Source organism: Lolium rigidum, chromosome 3 (assembly GCF_022539505.1).
Source record: "Lolium rigidum isolate FL_2022 chromosome 3, APGP_CSIRO_Lrig_0.1, whole genome shotgun sequence".
In the NCBI taxonomy this organism is placed as follows: Eukaryota; Viridiplantae; Streptophyta; class Magnoliopsida; order Poales; family Poaceae; genus Lolium; species Lolium rigidum.
Genome location: NC_061510.1, coordinates 182,959,010 through 182,978,753, shown reverse-complemented (window position 1 = coordinate 182,978,753; position 19,744 = coordinate 182,959,010).

The window sequence follows — 19,744 nt, the reverse complement described above, 5'->3', positions numbered from 1 at the left end:
GATAAAACACCACATACTTCCTCATGAGCTATAAAACATTGACACAAATTGAGAAGTACTTTGAAGATTTTAAAGGTAGCACATGAAAATTTACTTGGAATGGTTTGAAATGCCATGCATAGGTATTTATGGTGGACACTTTGGAATAACTTGGTTTTCAGGGGTTTGGAAGCATGAGCAGCATTCCCGCTCAGTACAAGTGAAGGCTAGCAATAGACTGGGAAGCGACAATCAAGAGAGCAATAACTGTCATAATCATGCTTGCGACAGAATAAAATTAACGGAGGCATAAAAGTGATACAAGAACTCTGAAGCAAAGTAAATCATCGAGGCTTAATTGACTTTTTGTTTAGTCATATGCATGCGTGAGCATGTGCCAATTCAATTCAAACGAGTTATTCAGAGGAGGATACCACAATGTCATACCTATCTATGAATAAAGCAATGCAAGCAAATGTTTATGACATGCTACTCATATTAATAAATTGGAGCTAAACATGAGAGATCATGAACTACTAGACTTTCATTAAATGACATATACCTCACATGAACCAACTAAGTATGCTCACATGGATGAGTATATGTACAAAAATGAAAACAAATAGAGTTCATACCAGCCTCTCACCACAGTTGAGTTGTCGTAGATCGTCATTATCGTCTTTCACTTGTGTGGCTTGAATAATATGAAATGAAAACCAAGCTCCAACCACCGGAGACCGCTGAACTCCCTAATAAACTTTACAAAACCGAAGAAGAACAACAAATATTTTTGGCGTTTTCGATATTAGAGTCACTGAACGAAAGTGAAATCTTTTTGGATTTTCTCATAGCAAACCAACGATAGTAAATAAAGCAAAATAGGAACAAGAAACCAAATAAACAAATGATAAAGAGAAACAACAGAAATATTTTTGGTCTTTTTGTGTCTTAGAAAAGAAACAAAGCAAAAACAAGGGAATGAAAACTAAAGAATCACAGAAAAGCAAAGTGGCAGAAATCTGCCAAAACTTGACAGCAGTACAGTAATCATTTTTTTCGAAAATCTTTTGCTGTTCAACTCAAAAAGTGCTTAACTAATGAAAGTTAGATAATAACCTGGGGAACATGCACAAAAATTGGCAGCTCAAAATGACGTTCTAGCTACGCACAGCAATTTTTTCAGTATCCGTCCAGAATCTGTTTTTTAGGCAGCACTTCCCCAAATATCATCTTCCTCATATTAGAGGCAACCATCGGCACACAAATGAAATAAAAACGTAAAGGTGAAGGTTACGACAGTAGTAACAACCTTCAAAAACTAAAATAAGAACCTACTGAAATAAAAATAACCGAAAGAGAAACAATCAAAAGAAGCGAAACAAGTATATAAAAATGACCGGCAATTGTAATATGCAATGAATGAGTGATGCCGGCGTACCTCCACCCAAGCTTAGGCTTTTGGCCTAAGTGGAGGTCAACCCCACGGTGCCCATGAGGTGGCGCCTCCGTAATATGATGAAGGAGGATCCTGTCTGTAACATCCCAAGTTTCAACATAATAAAGAGATGGGAATTTCAAATACTCAAAATTCACAACTAACAAAAACTTTTATCATGCATATAGTACTACCTATAGTATCATGCATTTTTGTGTGCTTATACCATGATGAGTGTTTGTGTGTTGATCACTTGTGCTTAAACCCTAATACATGATCTAAGAACCTCAAATAGATAGAAATCAAATAAATGGAAAAAGGCAAATATCACTCACATACACTTTTGGTCAAATTTGCAAATCATCAACCAAGGCCACCATTGCTTGTGCCATTGCTTGTGAAACACTAATATATCAATAACAAACACAATTGCATCAAAGAAACACAAATCAAATCAAAGAAAATATCAAATCTCACTTACATATGATAATGGTCAAAATTGGAGTTTATAAAATGTTGCCCACTTGGCACCCCTGGTTTGGAATATTTCTAAACCAAACACCTCTACTTCTTTCCACCTCATCCAAGATCATGTCAAGATGAGCAACTTTGATGTTGACCACAAGTGTTGACTCTGCCTAGGTTGACCATGGTAAATAGGACAAGATGCTATATGAGAGTAAAGTGAAGATGACCACATTTTTGAAACTTTGCAATTCAACACCAAAATGAACACCACCACCACCATTCTATCACATTAATTATATAAAAGAGTTGCACCAAAATTCATCCAAAAATTTCAAAGTGAAGTTCTTGCGGCCATTTCATCGAGCAGGTTGTGAGCACAAATCTGCAAATCACATACATTGCAAAACCCAGCAGATTTTACCATGAACCATCAAGCCTATGTCATCCCTGGTACCCCTCTGTCCTCACCAAGCATTGCCAAGCAGAGAAGACAAGGTTTGAGTACAGGCAATCATCATTTTCTTGACCAAAGTCACCATGTCGTGGCATGGCATGACCTCACTCTGCCAACTCTCTCCCTGGCGTGCACCACCGTGTCTAGCATGTCCCTCCCACTCTCCTGGTCACCCTGGACACGAGCCTCGATCGAACGGTGCACCGGACACGCTGGAACGCGCGACGCCCAGACGTGCCAGACGTGCACGCGCACGACGGAGCGTGCACGGCGAGCGTCACTGGCACGCCCAGAGCATGCCTCGCCTCGCTCACTCGCGTCACCTCCGCCCTTTACCTCTACGCCATTCGCTTCACGACGTCACCGCGCACCGCCCAGACACCGCCATTGGCCCGCGGGAACGCCGTAGACGACGCCCATCTCGCCGACGACCGCCGCGGGTACTGGCCGCTCCCGTCACGCGTCAGAGCCCGCCAGTGCTTCGTTTTCAACGCAATCACGCGCGGCGTCATCACCAGTGCGTCGCCAACCCCGCAGCGTCATCGCCAGGCCACCGGCTCCGCTGTAGCATCGTCGTCGACGATGACCTCATCGCAGCCCCGCGGCACCGCCTCGCTGCTATAAAAGGAGCACCCCGCTCCTCAAATTGAGCACACCTCTCACTTCCCCTCCTCACCCTGAGTCGCCTAGCCACCTCACCTCGCCACATTACCCACCAGAGCACCCCAATCGCTAGCTCACTGCCGCGCACCGTCGCCGAAGATCGCCGGAGAAAGACGCCGCCCCAGGAGACGCCACTGCTACCAGGCGCTTCGTCATCGTCGACAACGTTGTTGCGCACCTCTCCGACGACCGCCGGAGCTCCGACGAGCTCGCCGACCCCCTACCGCCGCCGCCAGTGAGTCCCTTTCTCGCCGGAGACGACGGCGTCTCTGAGCCGTTGATCTCGCGTCTAATCGTGCGGCTCATATCACGCATACCGTTTCGCTGGGTTAAAACCCACTGACGCGTGGACCCCACGCCGTCAGGCGGCCCGCTGCGCTAGACGCACTGATGGGCCGGCCCGTTTCGTTTCTCCTCTGTGCAGCCCACCTTCTTTCCCGCCTAAGCCCAATAATTCAAATATGAATTTTCGAATTTGATTAATTATTCTCAGATGCTGTTTTCAAAATTAAATAGGATAAAATCCACCAAACCAAATTTGACAAATTTTATATATTTGGAAACCTTGTTAAAATATCTACAAAATTACACTAGTCCCAACTCTAAATTATTTGTATAATAAATGTGACCAAAATAACAAGGTAGGGCCTTTTGCAACTTCAAATAATTATTAAAAACTAAATAAAAATGCTTTTAAGATGATTCCAACTCTCAAAAATCATAATTCACATTATATATCAGAATATATAAAAATATGACATAGTTGTTTGTATGATCATGGCCTAGTTTAAAAAATGGCCCTATGGCTATTTCTAGTTCATTTAAATTGGGCAAGATGCTTTATTAAAATGTATGAGAGCTTCACTCTCATTTAAATCTTGTCCCAACTAATTCAACATGAGGTAGATACCATGGTTAATTAAACCTCATATTGAATTAGTTGGTGATATTAAATCTTTACCATGTGTTATTAAAATGCATGAGGTGCATCACCTCATTTAAATTATTTTCCCAAGTGATACTTATGAAGAGGTTGACCTTGGTCAACCTAGGTCATATATTATTATTTGAGGAGATTAAATCTTAACAAGATTCAATGAGAGGAAATTATTTCTCTCAAGAATTAAATAGAAACATGATACGTCTCAAACGTATCTATAATTTCTTATGTTCCATGCTTGTTTTATGACAATACCTACATGTTTTGTTCATACTTTATGATATTTTTATGCGTTTTCCGGAACAAACCTATTAACAAGATGTCGAAGTGTCATTTCCTGTTTTCTGCTGTTTTTGGTTTCAGAAATCTTACACAGGAAATATTCTCGGAATTGGACGAAATCAAGGCCCACGATCTTATATTTCCACGAAGCTTCCAGAACACCGGAGAGGGACCAGAGGGGAGGCCCAGGGCCCCCACACAGTATGGCGGCGCGGCTAGAGGGGGGTTCCCCCTGGTGTGTGGGACCCCTAGACCCCTTCCGACTTTGTTTCTTCGCCTATATAAGTCGTTGTGACCTAAATCTTCGATACGGAAAAGCGACGAAACTCCAGAAAGACTCCAGGGACGCCGCCGCCATCACGAAACTCCATTTCGGGGGACAGAAGTCTCTGTTCCGGCACTCCGCCGGGACGGGGAATTGCCCCCGGAGTCATCTCCATCGACACCACCGCCATCTTCATCGTCGTTGCTGTCTCCCATGATGAGGAGGGAGTAGTTCTCCCCCGAGGCTGAGGGCTCTACCGGTAGCTATGTGGTTAATCTCTCTCTCATGTACCCCAATACAATGATCTCATGAACTTCCTTGCATGATTGAGATCCATATGATGAGCTTTGTATCACTATTAATCTATGTGCTACTCTAGTGATGTTATTAAAGTAGTCTATTCCTCCTTCATGATGTAAAGGTGACGGTGTGTGCATCATGTAGTTCTTGGCGTAGGTTATGATTGTAATCTCTTGTAGATTATGGTGTTGGGGGGATGACCCCCGGTATGCCAAAGGCATGCCAAACCGGATGGTTTAGGCCATCAGGATACCGGTTTAATCATCATACCGGAGCGTAAGATAAGAGTTTGGCTAAGTGGACTGTGCCGGTATCCCCAAGAGGGGGGTATACCGGAACAGGGTAGAGAAGACACCGGGATGCCGGAAAGAAGAGCATGTCGGCAGATTGGTCAAAGATTCTCTCCAGAGCTAGAGGACAAAGATGAGCTAAGCAAAGAAGCTTTATACATGGGCGTGACGATAAAGAGGAGGATGACGAAGAAAGAAGCCGGGAAACGTCAGCCTCCCTGTTTAAAGAAGACCCCGGCATCATCTATGATTAAAGTAGCTTTATAAAGTATCTTTGTAAAGTAGTTTGTCCATTCAAAGATGCCATTAGGGTTTCTTCCCCTGTAAGCCACCCTCTCCCCTATATAAGGAGAGGGGGCAGCCTCCTTCACGGGCGCGGAACATAGAGAGAGAGATCCTGTAAGCACAAACCTGTAACCTGTGGAAATCAATGAAGAAAGTGATCTAGAGCGAGTTCTTCCTTGTGTCTTTCCTCTTCAACCTCTAGCCTTGGCTAAGTTCTCGAGGAAACCATCCGGAAGTTCATCCCATCTAGTCACAAACCCTCCCCCGAATCCTCTAGCGTCCATTCGGCCCCAACTTAAGCCATCCTATGGCATCTGTCTGTTCACCACGACGATAGTTGGCGCCCACCGTGGGGCATGAAGTGGCGCTTGCAGGAGTTCATATTCGGGCGGGCATCCTCGAGATCGCCGGCGAGCGTATGGTGTCCGCGCTCGTGCAGCGCATCTACGACATGGACTTCATCAACGACAACGCGGGCTGCTTCGCCAACGGCGGCAAGTTCCCGCACAACGGCCGCACCATCGAGTTCGGCAGCCACCGCGTCTACTTCGGCACCGTCCCCGTGCGCCAGTGCCTCTCGCCGGTGCTGGTGGCGCCGGACCCCCAAAGGTGGCCCTGTGCTGGCCGCGCCGCCGGTAGCGTCGAGGTAATGATGACCGGTGTGGTTGGTGCAGGCAAGGAGGTTGCGGATGAAGGTGCTGGTCGTGCGGCTTCGACCCGTCCGGCCAAGCAACCGCTGGAGCGCGATGCTGGTGCTGCGGGAGCATCTTCCGCACCACCGGAAACACCACTCCAAGCGGCGATGAACGTGCTGGCGACGCCCATCGCGCAGAACATCGACCCGGCTGCGGCTCAAGCGCAGCTGGAGGCGACGCGCAAGACGCTGCTTTCCGGCGGCGCGAACATCATCCAGGCGCAGCGCGAGCTGAACCTGACCCTACGTGAGTACAACGCTGCCCATGGCTTTGCTTCTGTTAGCGCTCATGCTGCTAGGATGCCGGAGAACCGGCTTAAAGCTCGCAACCTAGATCAGGATTTGCGCAAAGAAGTTCTTGCCGGCAAAAGTACCTCTGCATCTGTTAGCATCGTGGAAAAACCTAAGTACAGTAGCCCGGATAAAACTATAAAAGCTGCTAAGGCCGCGGTAGAGCTGTGTGAGTCGCTTTCCGGAGATGCTTTGGCAAAACAGCAAGAGCGTGTTAGAGAGCTGCTGGAAACTATCGAGCAGCAGAATCGTCGAGCAGCCGGCTAAGCTGAACAAGGCTGCGGCCTCAAAATCCGCGCGTTCAACAAAGAATGCCGGAAGCAAGTCCCATGGGCAGGCATCGTCCCCCATCCGGACGAAGAAGAGAAAAAGAGATGAACGCACAGCGGATGATCGTGTACGATCCGGTTCTTGCCGGAAAACAACAAGCCGGGCAACACGATGCCGGTAGAAAAAGCCAAGGGGCAGATCGAGGCTACGCCAGAGGAGGCTATGCCGGAAACAATCATGCCGGTAGATATGAAACCGGGCAAAATTACCGAGCTGCAAGGGCAGCGTATGAGGAAATGCCACCACCAAGGTACCGGCAGGCAAGAGCCGCGGAACCGGAAAGATACGGAGAGGGAGATTCCGAAGTAGAACGAACAAGAGTCTACCGGAACCCTTTGGGGGAACGCCTGGGGGAAAGATGTTTGCCAGACCAGGATGCGAGGCACAGGTTGGACAGGGTACATCTTTCCGAAATGATCGAGTCTGAGGGTCCTCCTGGCCCAAAATGCTTTGGCCCACGGATCATGGGAGAAGAGCCACCGGTACGCAACTTCCTGCTGCCCCGGGATACAAAAACATATGATGGCACGACCAAGCCGGAGGATTGGCTGGCGGACTATGTCACAGCTGTTTACGTAGCTGGTGGTGGAGTAAACCGGCGTTGGGCGGTAAGAATCATACCGTCCTACCTGGTAGGCCCTGCACGGATTTGGCTTAACAACTTGCCGGCAGGAAGCATTAACGGATGGATGGACTTTGAGGAAGCCTTCGTGAACAACTTCAGTAGCACTTACAAGAGGCCAAACCGGCCCCAACAGCTCGCTTTATGCCAGCAACGTGCCGGTGAAACAGACAGGGACTATCTCACCCGGTGGAACTCAACAAGAAACACGTGTGAAGGAGTGATTGAAGCACAAGCAATCGCTTGGTTCAGTCAAGGATGCCGGAGAGGATCACCGCTGTGGCAAAAGCTGCAAAGAAGCATGCCAGCAACCTTGGCGGAAATGATACGTGTGGCGGATAGCTATGCATTGGGAGACCCATTGCAACCGGCAGTACAAGCTGAGCCGGAGCAGTCAAACCCGCCTCAGCAGCGACAGGAACAATACCGGGACAACCGGAACAACAAGAGAAGGGAAGATTTCCCAGATCGAAGGTACGCGCCGCAGCACGTTGCTGCTGTGCAAGAAAATTATGATGCCGGCGGCAGCCAGAGACAAAAAACCGGATCGCAGCCATGGGCGGGTCCTAAAAAGCAGTGGGTCGAAAAGAAATCCTGGGGCCAGAAAAAGAATTGGCAAGAACCCGTAAAATACACCATGGAAGCCGCCATGGATCAACCTTGCCGGTGGCACACGCCGAACCCGGATCACCCGTCGAACCACCTGACGAAGGATTGTTCTTGGACCAAGTACTTGATGCAAAAGGGAGCAGTAAAGGACGCGCAAGCACAAGGGTGCTCAACAGTGTTGCCGCCATCGCAAGATATGCTGCGTCAGCAACAACTACCACCACCACCACCACTTACCGGAGCAAATGCCTTGCCGGTACAGCCTCAGCCAAACAGGCAACAATACCAGCAAGTTAACCGGGTGGAGCAAAACAATGATCAACCACCTCCACCGGTACCTTTAGGCCGGAATGTTTACGAGGACCCGCATCTGTGATGTGTTGTCTTTGTCACTGAGCCAACAGACATGCAAAGTGTGCATCGCCGTTCCATGGAGGTGAACGCCGTGATGCCGGCGGTCCCCAGATACATGTTGTGGTCAGATCAGGAAATTACCTGGTCGTTCAAAGATCACCCCAAAATCATGCCGAACCCGGGTGGATATGCTCTTGTTGTGGACCCAATCATGAAAGGGCCGCAGACGCGAGTAAAATTCAGCAAGGTGCTGATAGACAACGGCAGCAGCATAAACATCATGTACAAGCACACCATGCATACGCTGGGCATAACAGAAAACATGCTTCAGCCAACGCGTACAACGTTCCACGGAATCGTTCCGGGCTTGTCTTGCGCTCCGGTAGGAAAAGTTCGGGTAGACGTGTCGTTCGGAGGACGTGACAATTGCCGGGTTGAAAATGTTGAGTTTGAGGTGGTGGACCTAGACAGTCCTTACCATGCCTTGCTGGGAAGACCGACATTGGCAGCTTTCATGGCTACGACTCATACGGCTTACCTCAAGATGAAGATGCCGGCACCTCGTGGACCCTTAACTGTGGTGGGAAACTATAAGGTCTCACTGGAAACAGCATCTGCCGGATCGAACCTAGCGGAATCGCTGGTGATCGCAGAGGAAAAAAGGAGGATGCAAACTGCGGTTGCGCTGGCTCAGTCCTCACAGTTGAGCTTAGCGGCAATGAGTGGAAGCTTGGACTCACCGGCATTCAAGCCGACGAATGAAACAAAGGACATTGTGCTGGATCCGGCTTACCCGGAGCGCACCGTTCGTATCGGTGCCGGACTCGATCAAGCATAGGAAAGCACGCTCGTCAGCTTCCTCCGTGAGAATCGGAATATCTTCGCCTGGTCAACTGATGACTTGGTGGGTGTTCCGAGGGAGCTGGCTGAGCACTCTCTAAACGTCCGGAAGGATGCCAAGCCGGTGCGACAGCCTTTGCGCCGGTTCGCTGAAGATAGAAGGAAAATCATAGGAGAGGAGGTGACAAAACTGCTGGTTGCCGGTTTCATCGTGGAGGTCACGCACACAGAGTGGCTGGCTAATCCGGTGATGGTCGAAAAGAAGAAAGATGAGAACCTGGAGGCAAAAGCTCCAAAGGTGTGGCGCATGTGCATCGACTACACCAACCTCAACAAGGCTTGCCCAAGAGATCCTTTTCCCTTGCCACGGATCGATCAAGTGATTGATTCAACTGCTGGGTGTGAGTTGTTGTCCTTTTTGGATGCGTATTCCGGTTTCCACCAAATTTCCTTGAAAAAGGAAGATCAAATAAAAACTGCGTTCATTACCCCGCACGGGGCTTATTGCTATGTCACTATGCCTTTTGGTTTGCGCAACGCTGGTGCAACGTACCAGCGCTGTATGCAAAAATGCTTGTTTGATCAGATCGGAAAGAATGTGCAAGTCTATGTAGATGACATCGTGATAAAAACTAAGGTAAAGAACACCTTAATCGATGACATTCGGCAAACATTCGACAACCTAAGACGGTTCCGGATGAAACTTAATCCGGCAAAATGCACCTTCGGTGTCCCTGCCGGCAAGCTGCTTGGTTTCCTTGTGTCAAGCCGGGGCATTGAGGTCAATCCGGTAAAGATACGGGCAATAGAAAGAATGACTGTCCCACGAGAACTAAAAGATGTGCAAAAGTTTACCGGAAGCTTGGCATCGCTAAGCCGGTTCATAAGCAGGCTAGGAGAAAAAGCTTTGCCGCTGTACGCTCTAAAGAAAAAATCCGATACGTTCGTCTGGACCCCTCAGGCAGACGCGGCGTTTAAAGAGCTAAAAACCATGCTCGCAACAGCCCCAATCCTGGCCTCACCTTTAGAAAGGGAACCCATGTTGCTTTACATAGCGGCAACAAACCGGGTGGTTAGTGTTGTGGTTGTGGTAGAACGAGAAGAGGAAGGAAAAACCGTGCAGAGGCCGGTATACTACCTGAGCGAAGTGCTCTCCTCCTCGAAGCATAACTACCCGCACTTCCAAAAGATGACGTACGGCGTGTTCATGGCCGCAACAAAGCTCAAGCACTAGTTTGAGGAGCACCCCATGAAGGTGGTGAGTGAGGCACCCATCTCAGATATCATGGGCAACAAGGACGCCAGCGGCCGGATTGCGAAATGGGCAATCCAGTTATCACCATATGTGCCGGTATATGAAAGAAGGGACGCCATAAAATCGCAAGCTCTAGCTGATTTTTTGGTGGACTGGGCAGAAATGCAGTACAAACCACCAGAACATAAGATAGAATACTGGAAGATGCACTTTGACGGATCCAAGCTCAAGGAGGGTCTGGGTGCCGGTGTGGTACTCACTTCACCAAAAGGAGATCATCTCCGGTATGTTTTGCAAGTGCATTTCGGGGCATCAAACAATGTTGCTGAATACGAGGCTCTGATACATGGGCTCAAGGTCGCAAAGGAAATCGGTGCGCTCCGGATCATTTGCTATGGTGATTCAGATCTTGTAGTACAGCAGTGTTCCGGAGATTGGGATGCGAAAGATGCCAACATGGCCTCATACCGGTTTCACGTGCAAAAGATTGCCGGATTCTTTGAAGGCTGCGAGTTTCACCACGTGCCGCGTGCGGAAAATGAAGCCGCGGATGCTTTATCCAAGCTAGGTTCGTCCAGGCAAGAAATTCCTCCAGGAATAGCCTTGGCGCACTTAAGAGTTCCATCAATCAAGCCAAGTCCGGAGTCGGAATCAATTTTCGTACCGGAGTCACATGTGGTACCAATGGATGTTGACGAAGGAAACCCGGGGACTGCGCCGGTAAGCTCGGGGACTGAGATGCCCGTACCGGAAGAGGCGATGCTTGTGGACAGCATGGACATAGACATGCCGGTGTTCGTGGTTAGAGAGGCACCATCTTGGGTTAAACCTATTAAGGAATTCCTGATCAACGGCACCTTGCCGGTTGACGAAAATGAATCCAGAAGGATACAAAGAAGGTCCAAATCCTACACCATCATCAATGGCGAGGTGTACAAGAGAAGTGTTACCGGTGTCCTCCAAAGGTGCATGGAACCGGAAGAAGGGAAAGAAATGCTCGAGGAAATTCACCGAGGAGAATGCGGGCACCACGCTTCATCAAGGGCGCTGGTAGCAAAAGTATTCCGGCATGGGTTCTACTGGCCCACGGCCTTGGATAATGCTGAGGATTTGGTAAGAAAATGCAATGGTTGCCAGAGGTACGCCAAGCAAAATCATACCCCGACTTCCGGCTTGAAAACCATACCGTTAACATGGCCGTTTGTCGTTTGGTGCCTAGACATGGTTGGACCGTTCAAAACCGCAAGGGGAAACATGACCCACATCTTGGTAATGGTGGATAAATTCACCAAGTGGCTGGAAGTGAAGCCTATCGCAAAGTGTGATGGCCACACAGCAGTGAAATTTCTAAAAGACGTAATCTCGCGGTATGGATACCCACACAAGCATCATAACCGACAATGGCTCAAATTTTGCCCAAGGAGAATTCAAGCGGTTCTGTGAAGATAAAAACATCCGGCTGGATTTGTGCTCAGTATCACATCCACAAGGCAATGGCCAAGTTGAAAGAACAAACGCTTTGGTACTTTCCGGTATCAAACCAAGACTCATTGATGCGGTGGAAAAATCGCCGGGTGTTGGCTCGATGAGCTACCATCGAGCATCGTGGAGTATAAGAACAACTCCAAACCGGTCTACCGGATACACTCCGTTCTTTATGGTTTATGGAGCAGAAGCGGTCATACCAACCGACATTCTCCATGACTCGCCAAGGGTGCAACTCTATACCGAAGAAGAGGTAAAGGAGGCCCGAGATAATGATGTGGACTTGCTAGAAGAAGCAAGAGAATTAGCTTTGGCAAGAACGGCCATTTACCAGCAAAATCTCCGACGCCATCACAGCCGGAAGGTTAACCCGAGAGTATTCCGGGAAGGAGACCTGGTGCTACGCCTGGTGCAGCAGCACCGAAGGCCGGCACAAGCTGTCCCCCCCATGGGAAGGACCTTTCATTGTGAGCAAGGCTCTCCACAATGATGCATATTACCTAATTGATGCGCAGGAATGGAAGAAAGGAAAGGCGGACAAATCCGGAGAGGAGACCAAACGATCGTGGAATGTAGCTCTGTTGCGTCCTTTCTACTCTTGAAGTTGTGGTGTAAGAAGTTCCTTTTTGTACCTTATTTGCTATGAATAAAAGATGTCGGAACCTCGAATGAGTCTCGGGGACTGCCCCTCCTAAGTTGCATGTAACATGTTTATTTTTTCCAGTTTACCGGTTGCTTATTGAACGTTTTTTCTTTCCGGTTTAGTAGTGTGCTAAACCCTACCGGAGTCTTCGACTCTGCTGTTGTCCATAACTTGGCTGCATGGCAAGCAAGATAAACCGGTAGGGGATAAGCACATGAACTGCGAAGAGGGAGAGCGGGAAAGAACAATCCGGAAAAGTTTAACTGACCCCGGTTATACCGGTTTTTTGCAAAAATTTCGAGTTATTTCTAAGTTCATGAAAATGCTTGCTTGGTAAAAGAACTTTGTGCTCATACGCCAAAAACGCCCAGGGAAGGTAGGCAGAGCCAAAGCAAAAGAGCCAAGTGTGCATCGAATTGGATGCGGAAACAGTTTCGGAATAATTGCAGTGCAAGACATAAATCGAAACAATAAGAAAAGTGCTAAGTACCAAACCAACATAACTTAATAAGTTACCGGTGTGCAGGACACCGGCATAAACTGTTGTACCGACAAACCAAAAGGATGAGTTTTAGGTTACATCATAAACCCCGGCATACCGGGGTAGAATTTAACAAAGTTTTGTTATGAAGCGAGCAGGAGCAGGTGAATTTCTTATCACAGCGAGTATTCAAGAAGCAGGGGCTTCAGGGGGAGCAGCGCTGGCCTCAGGAGCTTCCGGTGGCACGTCCTCGGTACCTTCATCTTCATCTTCATCTTCTCCTTCGCTGAGGTAGTCCTTGACATCAGGAGGGGGAGGGATGAAGGTGCGCATTTCAGCATACTCCGCGATGTGGTACGCGCGGTCCTGCCGCTTAGCGGTAAGGACCGGGTCCAAGTCGGTGGGAGCTCCTTCCCGCACGCCAATGAGGGCGTCCAGGTCCAGCTCCGGGTACCAGGAGCAGGCAACGCGAAGCGCTGAGTCTGCTCCGGCACGGGCAGCAGAGCACTGCCACTCCCGGATCCTTCGGCCGGCACCTTTCAGGCGGTCGCTGATAAGGTAGAAGCTGTCTGGCACCACTTCTCCAGGCCAGAGAGTCCTGAAGAGCTGGGCGGCCACCTCCGGAATGTCAGAAACGTTCCGGTCCACGCAGCGCATGTGGGAGACCCACGAGTTCAGCGCAACCAGGTGGTCGATCCCAGGCCGCAGCCAAGTCCTTGCACCCCTGGGCAACCCGGTGCTCTTCGACCTTCTTCGCAGCATGCGTCTGGGAATCCGGAAAGAGCCCTGCAAGACAAAGAAAAGAAGCTAAGTGCATGTTACCGGAACAAATAAGCTTATAAGCAGGAACCGGAAAAGAGAAAAGAAAAACGTACGAAGGGCAAGCGCGTCAGTCCGCGTAACCAGAAGGTCGTACTCCTTCTGTTCCGCCTCCAGCCGCGCGACCTTGTCTTCGGCTGCCTTCTGTGCCTTGGCGGCCTCCTCCGCGGCTGCTTTATGCGCTTTCGCGGCCTTGCCCTCGGCTGCTTTCTGCGCTTTGGCGGCCTCTTCCAGCTCAGCCTGCAACACCACATTGGCGTTGGTGGCATCCTCCAGCGCCTCGTTGAGCCTAGCCTCAGCAGCAGATTCGGTGGCCTTCAGCGCCTTGGCATGGTCAAGGCCAAGCTGGATAAGCTGGTCCTTGAGCTCCTGGTAGCTGGCCTTCTGGGCGCTTAGCTCCTTCTGATGCTTCAGGACAAGTTTGTCCTTCTCCTCTGAAAACCGGAAAGAAAATGTTAGCAAAGTTGTCTTGATACAATGCAAAGAAAGCAAGTTAACCGGAAAATAAGAAGCTGTACCTTGGGCGGCGGCAAGCTGCGCCTTGAGGGCCTCAATAGAAGCTTCCGGAATGGCTGTTGAAACAGAAAATCATAAGTGTTAAGGATTAAGAGAAAAAGAAAACCTTCCAGTAAAAGAGATGCCGGACGCGCAAGAAGTTACCTTGGCACTTGCTGTGTGCCTCAGCAAGGTCCCGGTGCTCCCAAAGAAGCTCCTCGAAGAGAGCCTTCCGGGCATCAGCCGTGCTCTGTTCAAGAAAATGATGTTAGCAAAAGAACAAAGATCTTAACCCGAAACTCGGGGACTGGCTATGCCGGTTTCGCGCGTTTCTAGTAAGTTTCGCGCTAAGAGCAAGGTCTTAACCCGAAACTCGGGGACTGGCTATGCCGGTTTCGCGCTTTTCTAATTAAGTTTCGCGCTAAGAGCTACGCTCTCAACACGAAACTCGGGGACTGGGAGGATAGACAAGATCCGGAAAGAAAGAAACCGGCATCAGCAAAAATTACAAGAAGGTTGGCGGAACTTACCACCACGTTGCTGGTGGCGTCGTACCACGCACTGTCGAACTCCTTCACGGCACGCTTGAGCCGCGTGAAGTGTTCTTCAGTGGACCGGGGCCCAGCAGGATCTGGCGCTGGAAGGCGGTCTTTCCCCAAGCCACGGGTAGCTGCGGAGATGTCCGCATCGTTCCATTTTTGGGCATAGGGGAGAAGATGCCCCAAGTCCCTGCCCTCGCGCTTCAGCTCAACAATCCGGCCCAGGAGGCCGGAAGGTTTTTCCGGGACCGCAGCAGCGGCAGGCCCGACATGCAGCACTAGAGACTGTGAGCCGCTTGACGCGCTGCCATCCACGGCCTTTCCGCGGGACGCCCCCGGCTTGAGGAACTGCGTGATCTTGAGGGCCGCCGGCGGCGGCTTTGGCGTAGTCACGGGAGGTCCTTGGCTCGGCGGAGGTGTTGGCGTGGCCCCGGTTTCCTCAGGAACAGGGGTTTCCGGCGGCGGCGTTGGTGTGGCGTCAGTCTGCTCAGGAATTGGAGCTTCTGGTGCCGATGTAGAGGTTGCCGGCACGGAAGTTTCCGGCACGGCCTTGGAGGGAGAAGTGTGTGAACTCTTCTTCTTCTTCTTCTTCTTCTTCTTCTTCTTCTTCTTCTTTTCTTTCTGGACGGGAGGAACCGAAAGTTCCGCCCGCCCGACAGCTTCTTCTTCGGCGCCGATGTTGCTGGCGCCGGTATCCTTGGTCTCGGGGAGGAAGGCAAGTTCCTCCTCAGTGCGGTGATCTGGCGATGTAGGGGCCGCACGCCCCGAACTTGTAGGACCTCCCAGAGGGGAGGCAGAGGTGTTGCCGGCACCAGAGGGTGCCGGGCTTGAGTGAGGAGGAGGAGTTAAGGTCCTCGCGGAGCCGGCAGAGCCCTCAGGCCTGGGCCGAGGCTTGAGCGCAGGGCTGAAAGAGAGAAAAAGAAAGAATTGGAAAAAAGCAACCGAAAAAGAACTTGGCAAAAAACGAGACGAGCAAAAGAACGGGGCTTTACCCGGAGGAGGTGGGCATCTGCTTGCCCTTGTAGCGCCTCGTGCCTACTTGCTTCCCCGCAAAGGGTTCAGTCCGGAAGCGTTTGGCAGGAGGGGCTTGGCTTGACCCGGCATCTGTCGCCGGGGTCTTGTTCTTCTTGCCCCCAGCGGTGAGTTTGTCCAGGAACTCCTGGCCAACCTCGGCCTGCAGCGGGGTGGCGTGCTCATGAACCTGTGGGTTGATGTTGGCTGAGGGAAGATCTACACAGGAACAATAACGGTAAAATATGAGAGATCAAAAAGAAAAGCTACCTCAAGCAAGGTCAGTTCGTCAGACGAACCGGCTGGTTCCGGCGGAGACTTGCCGAGGCGCGAGGCTGGGGTCCTGCCCATCTTCAGGTCCCGCCAATGAATGACGGGGTCGGGGTCAAATTTGTCTAAACCGCGCTTCCGGCAAGGGCCTCGCCGGTCAGATTCGATGCCGGGGAAACGGTCCTTGGCCTAAAAAAGAAAACAAAAGAGAAAAAAGAGGTTAATCACAATGCAAAAGTTACCGGCAAGCCGACCCGAGTTGCGTAATTTCTTACTTCTTGGGTCGGGGGGTTAGTGGAACTGAGAGGCCGAAGGCCCCATTCCCAGTCTTCCGGCATGGCAGTCTGGCAGATCTGCCTAGCCTTGAGGACAACGTCCTTCTTGCTAAGAGGGATTCCGGTGATCTTCGTGGGATCACCGGGACCGTACATCTCGCTCATCTTGTGCATGCGGCGCTTGAGAGGAAGTACCCGGCGCGAGATAAAGGCGCGGATAATGTCGTCTGAGCAGATGTCGGTGTCCTTCATCAGCTGTTTCATGAAGCGTATGATCCGGTTGGTCTCAATATGAGACTCCTTCGGATTGTAGCTCCAGTTGGCCCTCGTGGGTGGCGCCGGATTGAAAGGCGGCAGGTCGATAAGGTCTGCGGCGCCCGTGTTTTTCACATAGAAGAAGGTCCCTTGCCATAACCGGCATGACTCGAGACCGGAGAACTTGAAAAAAGGGCTCCCTTGACGGGAGCCGATGATGCAAGACCCGCATTGTACGGGGGGTTTGGGTTTAGGAATGTCCTTGCCCTGAGCGGAATTAATCCGAAGAGCAAAGAAGCGGGCAAACGTCTCACGAGTGGGACGAATGCCGATGTAAGCCTCCATGAAGGTGGCATAGCAGGAGAGGTAGAAAACGGCATTGCCGGGAAGATGGTGAGGCTGGAGTTCGTAAAAATCAAGGAATCTCCGGAAGAAATCGGAGACAGGAAGGCCGAAGCCGCGCTCAAAGTGAGCAAGAAAGACAACTCGTTCACCGGGTTCGGGCACCGTACGATCTCGTCGCGAGGAAGCCGGCAGGCTACTCCTTCCGGAATCCTCCTGGACCGGTAAAGCCAGTCGATCTCGTATTTGGTAACGTTGGAGCCCATCCAGGCCCCGCGGGTGATACCGGAGGAATCCGTGCCGGAACCCTCACTAGAACTACCGGATTCATGGTTGCTACCGGAGTCAGTGTTCATCTGGGCAAGATCGGCGGATAATCCGTCGGAGGATTTGCTACGCCGGCTAGCGGAGGAAGAGGCAGAAGAAGAAGTAGAGGAAGATTCCCCGCTAGACATGAAATTTGGTGAAGAGAAACAAGAATCCCACGATCTACCCCCGCGCGAAGATCTACGAAAGAGAGAAAAAGCAAGAAAAAGAAGAAGTAAATACACTACTGAGTCGAGATCTGGAAAGCAAGAAAAAGAGGGGTAAACCCAGATTAAGCCTAACCTGAGGCGGCGGAGTCGCAGAGGAAGAAGTTCGCCGGTGGATTGGCGAGCTTGCCGTGGGCGAGGAACTTCATCGACGGTGAGGTGGAAAGGAGCTTGAAAGAGCGCCAATGTCGCGGCCGCGAGAAGAGCACCGCGGAGTTTCTTCACGCGGTGAAGTCCAGCGACGTCCGGCGAAGCAGTAGCGAAGGTTCGCTGGGCGGCGGAGCTCAAGCGGCGAACGGAGTGGCGGAGATGCGAGAGCAAGGAGCACTTGTGCGCGAGGAACTGGAGAATGCGAGAAGAAGAAGAAGGGGGAGCGGTTTGCCCTTATAAAGGAAGAGAGAGAAGTGGGCCGAAAACCGCTGGACCGCAGCGGTTCGGTCCGTGGGCCGCAATGGTTCGCTCCACGGGCCGCCACATGGCGCGGCGATACACGCGCAATAGCGAAAAGCCACAGGGAGGGACATACAGATCCAGAGAGGTGGTTGAGATCCGCTGTGGAGCAGTTAATGCGCGCGCGGAAGCCGAAGGGAAGTGACCCCTGACACTGGCGCGTCAGTCACAGTGCGCATGTCACTGACAGGCGCGGGACCCGATATATTCTCGACTTCGCCGAGGAGGTATTTAATGACTAACATGCCGGTAAATAAGATGTCGGGAGATGCCTTGCAAGCAGAGAAAACGTAAGTCTGGGCAAAGATGCCGGATCTAAGCTGAGAGCCGGAAAAGTTAAACCGGTATCCAAGAACGTGAGAACCTGGCATGGTCTGTTGGATAGAATCCGCCAGACTATACCAGCTTCGGGGACTAATGTTGGGGGATGACCCCCGGTATGCCAAAGGCATGCCAAACCGGATGGTTTAGGCCATCAGGATACCGGTTTAATCATCATACCGGAGCGTAAGATAAGAGTTTGGCTAAGTGGACTGTGCCGGTATCCCCAAGAGGGGTATACCGGAACAGGGTAGAGAAGACACCGGGATGCCGGAAAGAAGAGCATGTCGGCAGATTGGTCAAAGATTCTCTCCAGAGCTAGAGGACAAAGATGAGCTAAGCAAAGAAGCTTTATACATGGGCGTGACGATAAAGAGGAGGATGACGAAGAAAGAAGCCGGGAAACGTCAGCCTCCCTGTTCAAAGAAGACCCCGGCATCATCTATGATTAAAGTAGCTTTATAAAGTATCTTTGTAAAGTAGTTTGTCCAGTCAAAGATGCCATTAGGGTTTCTTCCCCTGTAAGCCACCCTCTCCCCTATATAAGGAGAGGGGGCAGCCTCCTTCACGGGCGCGGAACATAGAGAGAGAGATCCTGTAAGCACAAACCTGTAACCTGTGGAAATCAATGAAGAAAGTGATCTAGAGCGAGTTCTTCCTTGTGTCTTTCCTCTTCAACCTCTAGCCTTTGCTAAGTTCTCGAGGAAACCATCCGGAAGTTCATCCCATCTAGTCACAAACCCTCCCCCGAATCCTCTAGCGTCCATTCGGCCCCAACTTAAGCCATCCTATGGCATCCGTCTCGTTCACCACGACGACATATGGAGTTAACTATTACTATGGTAGTATTGATGTGATCTATTCCCCCTTTCATAGCTTACTGGTGACGGTGTGTATGCTATGTTAGTACTCGGTCTAAATTGCAATGATCTATTATGCTCTAAAGGTTACTTAAATATGAATGCCGTTTGTTGTGGAGCTTGTTAACTCCGGCTTGAGGGAGCTCTTGTAGCCCTACACAATGAATGGTGTTTGTTATCCAACAAGAGAGTGTATGTAGCACAAGTGAGGAGAAGTTATTTATTTGTTATGTGATCAATGTTGAGAGTGTCCACTAGTGAAAGTAGGATCCCTAGGCCTTGTTTCCAATACCGCAAACACCGCTTACTTACTCGTTCTACCGCATGTTTACTTGCTGACATATTTATTTCAGATTGTTATTACCACTCATATTCATCTATACCACCTGCGTTTTAATATCTCTTCGCCGAACTAGTGCACCTATACATCTGACAAGTGTATTGGGTGTGTTGGGGACACAAGAGACTTCTTGTATCGTAATTGCAGGGTTGCTTAAGAGGAATATCTTTGACCTCTACCTCCCTGAGTTCGATAAACCTTGGGTGATTCACTTAAGGGAAACTTGATGTTGTTCTACAAACCTCTGCTCTTGGAGGCCCAACACTGTC